The sequence below is a fragment of the Camellia sinensis genome, chromosome 1 (assembly GCF_055761805.1).
Source record: "Camellia sinensis isolate YWXY chromosome 1, ASM5576180v1, whole genome shotgun sequence".
NCBI classification, from domain to species: domain Eukaryota; kingdom Viridiplantae; phylum Streptophyta; class Magnoliopsida; order Ericales; family Theaceae; genus Camellia; species Camellia sinensis.
In genome coordinates this window covers 209,121,888-209,127,761 of record NC_138961.1, presented here as the reverse complement: position 1 = coordinate 209,127,761, position 5,874 = coordinate 209,121,888, and the positions used below count along the sequence as shown (strand labels likewise).

Sequence of the window (5,874 nt, the reverse complement as noted above, 5' to 3'; positions counted from 1 at the left end):
GGCCATAATGACCAAAACAAGAAGCCAAAACACATGCACACATACACATGATGGAAGGCCTACACTTGGGCACAATTTAAACAACCCTCAAGCACACTTAAAAGGGATAAACGAGAGCAACTAGCATGCAACCTAAGCATTGAAATCATGTCATAAAATGATGCCAAATCATATTAAGCAAGACAAGCAAATGCATGTAAGCATGGTCTAAGCACTTGAAGCAAGTCATGAAGCTTTGAAGCATGTTTATCACAACAAACATGGCATGCATTGAACAACCTAAAACAGGTTTTTAGCTCATAACATGAGGCCCAAAAGACCACTTAGATGGCGTCTAGATGGCTCAAAGACAAAGGCATGCAAAGGCACCAAAACATGGAGCATTGCAACATATGCTTTCAAAGCATTAAAGAGGCATGCAAGGCAATCAAACAAGCATGGAAATGGGACTGAAATGACATATAGAATGATCCCAAATCACCAAAACAATGCAAAGATGGCATGCTACACATGCACATACTCAAGGCCAACAAGCCCAAATGCAAAGGAGCCATATAATGCATGCTAAAATCGACCCAAACGACTATGGACAGATCTAAAACATGGCAAAATAAGCATATAATCTTCACAAATACAAGCCTAAAACATGCTCCAACAAAGGCTAACAACCTAGACATGTTAAGGCACAAATATGGCATTACAAGGCAACTATGCTAAGCATGCATGAGGTTCCAAAACCAACTTGAAATCATGTTATATCATGGATATATAAGCATGAAAAACATACCAAACATGCTCAACACACACTCAAGCATAGGCTTCTTTAAGAGGCCAAAATGTGCCCTTTTCAAGGACAACAAGAAGAGGGGGTGGCCCTCTCCTTCTTGGGACTTCAAAGCATCATCTTCACCACTGAAATCCCTCAAGATTTCAGTGGTGAAGAGACCTCAACACCAAAATCCCGGAGCTAGCACAAAATGGCTCAAAATGAGGCCTTTTGAGGCCTAAGGGTGGTCAACAACCCTCAAACAACAAAACACTCTTAATAAACAATAAACAGGGCTTAAAAATAGAACTTTTTTATGTTATACAATAATCACAAAAACAGCTCTAAGATAGATGAAAAATCAATGCAAAAAAGGGGGAAAAAGGGACTAGTTTCTCACCCTTGTAGCCTTCTTCAACAAAGATGCTCCAATGGCCTCCTTGAGCTTGAATCCAAGACCAAAACTTCAAAACACACTCTTTAGAACCTCAGCTCCTAGAGGAAGGTGAAACACTAGGTGTTTGTGTGCAATAGTAAGGCACAAAACACCTAGTGAACAAAATGGAAGAGAAAGAGAGATAGGTGAGTGTATCTAACCCTAACCCTAGAAAACCAGAGCTCTCCTCTGTCTTTTCTCTCTCAAAAAATGTCTAAAGCCCTCCTCCCTTTGCCTTAGAGAGAGCTTCTCCCTATAAGCCTCTTGTAAAGCTTCCAAGACAAGCTTTGCAAGAGGGAGATCCCTCCATACACGTGTATGGAGGGGAGCAAAAGTTATACAGCTGTCCAAAAATATCTGCAAAAGCAGATGAACAGCAATCGGCCGGCAAAAAATGCCATCTTGGCCAAACAAAGTGCCGACCGGCACAAAAAAGTGCTGACCGGCAACAAATAGTGCCGACCGGCAAACTATATTGCCGGTGGCAGCAAAAACCAGCCGGTGGCATCTAGCCACTGCCGGTGATGGGTGGGGATGGTCTACAAGCCCCACCCTGCCTCTCAAAGGCAAGATGCAAGTGTTTGGTGCAAAACCAGACACTAAACGGTCGAATTCGGGGATCCTGAGGCATGGCGTGCGAGTCGAGACCTCCGGGAACTCCAAACGAACACAAACATGGATAATCACCGAGTATTCAAACGGTGACGTCCAAGTCTTGAGGACGGTCAAAAATGGGGTGTCTACATTTGGTGACTAAAAATTTCGTCACGTATATATATATTTGTAACGAAATATATTTCGTCACCCATGTATGACTTTTGAAGACGAAAAATTTCGTCACCTTTACATCTTTTTGTGACGAAATTATTTCCTCATCAATGATCAACATGCGTGACAAATTTATTCGTCAACTAAAGTTATAAATATGGTACTGAATAACTATTTGGTGACGAAAATGAGAATTTTTGGCGACAAAATATTGTTTTATTGGTGACAAAATTATGACTTTTGAAGACGAAAAATTTCGTCATCTTTACATCTTATTGTGACGAAATTATTTCCTCATCAATGATCAACATGCGTGACAAATTTATTCGTCAACTAAAGTTATAAATATGGTATTGAAAAACTATTTGGTGACGAAAATGAGAATTTTTGGTGACAAAATGTTGTTTTATTGGTGACAAAAATTTCGTCGCTGAAGTAATTTCATTGGTGACGAAATTATTTTTCGTCACGTTGGTTTTTAGTGACAAACATTCAATGACGAAACCGGTGACGAAAATATTTCCTCACAAATATCTATAGTGACGAAATTAGCTCTTTGAAGACAAAAAAATTTCGTCACTCAAGGCCCAACTTGTTGTAGTGATTTTAGTAGCTCTCCAAACCCAAACTCAAACACTTGGAAGATGATCAACACAACACAAAACAATAAGAACTAGGTAGCAAATGAAAGAAATGAAAGCAAGAGGGAAGATAGCAAGCTTATACCTCTTAAAGAAGTAAGCTTTTGATTATGAACCAAGCTAAGTCCCAACAAACTCTTAAGCTTGAATTATGGTATTCAAGGCTCAACCAAGGTTCCTAAGCTAAGGTGTAGAGGTGTATATAATGTATGGATATAGGTTCAAGGTGGTAGGTTAGTTCAAAGTGTTGCTTGCACAAGAAGAAAGATCTCTCAAGGTGATATAAAGGCTTTCTTGAAATTCTTCAACCCTCAAAACAGAGATATATGATCATCTTTATAAAATTTGAGCAAGAAATATCATAAATATCTTCAAAAATGGACAACTGGCGACCTCCCGCCCAAAACATTATTTCTCGCTACCAAGGCCCGATCAGTCCTCAATAGCCACAGCCAGCCCTCACTGAGGCACAACCGGGCCTTAATGTGTTTCCCTATTTTTTCTGTTTCAGCCTCAGCATAGAATGACAAAAGGTGTAAAATTGGATTTTTTTGGGTATAATCAGTGAAAATATGAAAGGTTTGGGGTTGTTTCGAAACTTAAACAAAGCTTCTTCATTGAGACCTCGAACCACGCACAATACCACTTTCATCATCTAGTGTATCGGACAAAACGCTCGAGCCTTGTGGATGGTCAAAAATAGGGTGTCCATAATATATTATTTTAATATTAAATTATGTTAATATGAGTATTTGTTATTTATAATTTATGAGTAAAAACTAACTCAAATAAATTTAAAATAATAATTAATTATTGAAAACAACTAGGGGTAAGCATGGTCCGGATTGGACCGGATTAGAGTAAAACCAGGACCAATCCGTTATTTACGGATCCTGAAAAATTGGAACCAATCCAATCCGTTTAAATCGTGAAACCAATCCGAACTAATCCATTTAAACACGGATTGGATCGGTTTAGGACCACGGATTTACATAATTAAATAACAAAAAATATATATATAACACTTTAATTTCATAAAAATATAAATATAGCACCGTATTAGTTTTACAATAGCAACATATCTCGTAATAGCGACAAACTGTTCAAGAATTTAAACAACCATAAGAAAACTAGTTCCATCATAAGTATTTAGACCATTACAAATTAACACTAAAAACTAGCAAACAAAATTAATAAAAGAAGATACTATGCAAGTTTAGGTTTGTATTTAAGTTTTATATGAAATAAAAGAAGATACTATGTAAAAGGGTGTATACTAAAAAGATAGACTATTTGTATACGGTTCGGATTGGTTCCAATCCGGAACCGTGGGGTTCAATTCGGAATCAATCCGTGAACTACGATTTTTTAATTTTTCAATCTAAACCGAACTACGAATTTAAAAAACTAATCCAAACTTACTGAATTGAACTAGACTGAATTAAATTACGAATTTTACGGATTCCTTACTCAATCCTAAAAACAACGGATACCTTTGAGATGTATCCTAATTTTCTCCTTTTAATATTATAATTTCTACTTATTTTATAAAATTTAGGGTTGATTTGGGGTGTCCTAAAAAAGTGCACTTTTTATCTTTTTACGAAAAGATGTGCAGAAAAGTAGAGAGGTGATGTGATGGAAAAAAGATAAAAAGATGGATTATATAGTCTATGCCAAACAACCCTTTAGTCATTTATTTAATAATAAATTTAACCTTACCCTCAAAATATCCTCTATATATACGAACCCAGACGAATCACCACAAAAATCAAAACACTCTCCGACCTCGCTGCCCACCGCCTCGCCTCGCCGCGCCGCCACCAGCCCCCCCACCACCACTGCCTTCACCCTAACCAAACCAAATCAAAACATTTCGCTCTCTCATTCTCACTCTCTCTCTCTCTCTCTCTCTCTCTCTCTCGGCGACGAACTGGAAACCGAAATCAAGATGATCTGTTACCTCTAGGTCTCCCAGCCACCATGATGTTACAGGTATATATTTATATTTATATATCTATATATATATATATATATAAACAATTGTTCAAGTAATAATAGTAACTTTACAGATTTTTTTAATTTTTTAATTTTTTTTACAGGAACGATATCCGTCGCCGCCACCGATCGAGATCCGCCACAGCCTCCTCCTCCTTCGACGTCGTGGTCTCTCTCTCTCTCTCTCATGCTCTGATCTGTATATATGAGCTGAAATTTGTTTCATATATATGTACACACTAATTTGTGTTGGAGAACACAGATCTGAGATCAGCCCCGTCTGCAGAGGTCTGATCTGTTGATGATGATGAATAGGAGGTTTGGGTTTTTGGTTTTGGGGCCATTTTTGGGAGCAGTGATTCTGGTTATGGATCTTTCTTCTTCTTTTTTTTTCATGTATATTGAACAGATCTGGACTCCTCTCTCTCTCTCTCTCTCTCTCTCTCTCTCTTCTCTCTCCTCTCTCCTCCTCTCCTGGATCTGATTATCCCTCTTTTCTTATTATTATTATTTAAGTTCAGATCATTGTTGTTGTAGATGAAAACAAATCCAAACATATCTATTTTTTTTTTTTTTTTTTTTTTGTTTGAACAGAATATTTGGTTTGAGCAGATCTATCAATTTTATTTAAGGAAAAAAAAAATGAACGGCTTGTTGAAAATATTGTTGTATTGCTTGAAGATTTTTGGAGCTTTGATATATGTGTAAACTTCCATTAGTACAGATAGGTTGAGAATTCCAACTTCATATACCGACAGTTGTAGGTTGGTTTGGGAAGTGGGTTAGCTATTTGGTGTTTTGGTTTTTGACTATTTTAGTCTGGCTTTAAAAAGTTAGTTTGGGTTAGATTTTTTGGTTTTTTTAATTTATTTTGTAAGAGAAAAGTATAATTATTATGGGGTGGATGTGATATTTTGTTAGTTGTTATTAAAATAACATATTTTGTTTTTTGTTTTTAAAATAATTAAAAAAGTCTTTCCAAACGGTGCCTAAACTTCTATTATTATTATTATTATTATTATTATTATTATTTTGAATTTTATTATTTTGCTGTGTATGTATTTTATCATTGCACAGGATTGGTGGATCTGGTATGGACCTCCAAGTGTTTGTTGAAATGGATCTAAAACAGAATCCGAGAAGCTTAGTACAGATAGAGAAAAAGTGGGGGGAGAGAATATCAACAGATAGTGGATCTGACAATTGAATTGATATTTTCAATGGCTAGGAAAAAAATAAAAATTTAAAAACATAAAAGAATTTGG

At 36.5% G+C, this 5,874-nt stretch overlaps 1 long non-coding RNA gene across 1 annotated transcript; it reads left to right on the top strand.

Annotated features, from left to right (window-relative positions):
• Window positions 1-4,356: 4,356 nt before the first annotated feature.
• LOC145802011 (uncharacterized) lies at window positions 4,357-5,270 on the top strand. The gene is made up of 2 exons (XR_014344134.1): window positions 4,357-4,606; window positions 4,714-5,270. It is a non-coding gene; the product is annotated as an uncharacterized LOC145802011 (long non-coding RNA).
• The last annotated feature ends 604 nt before the right edge of the window (window positions 5,271-5,874 follow it).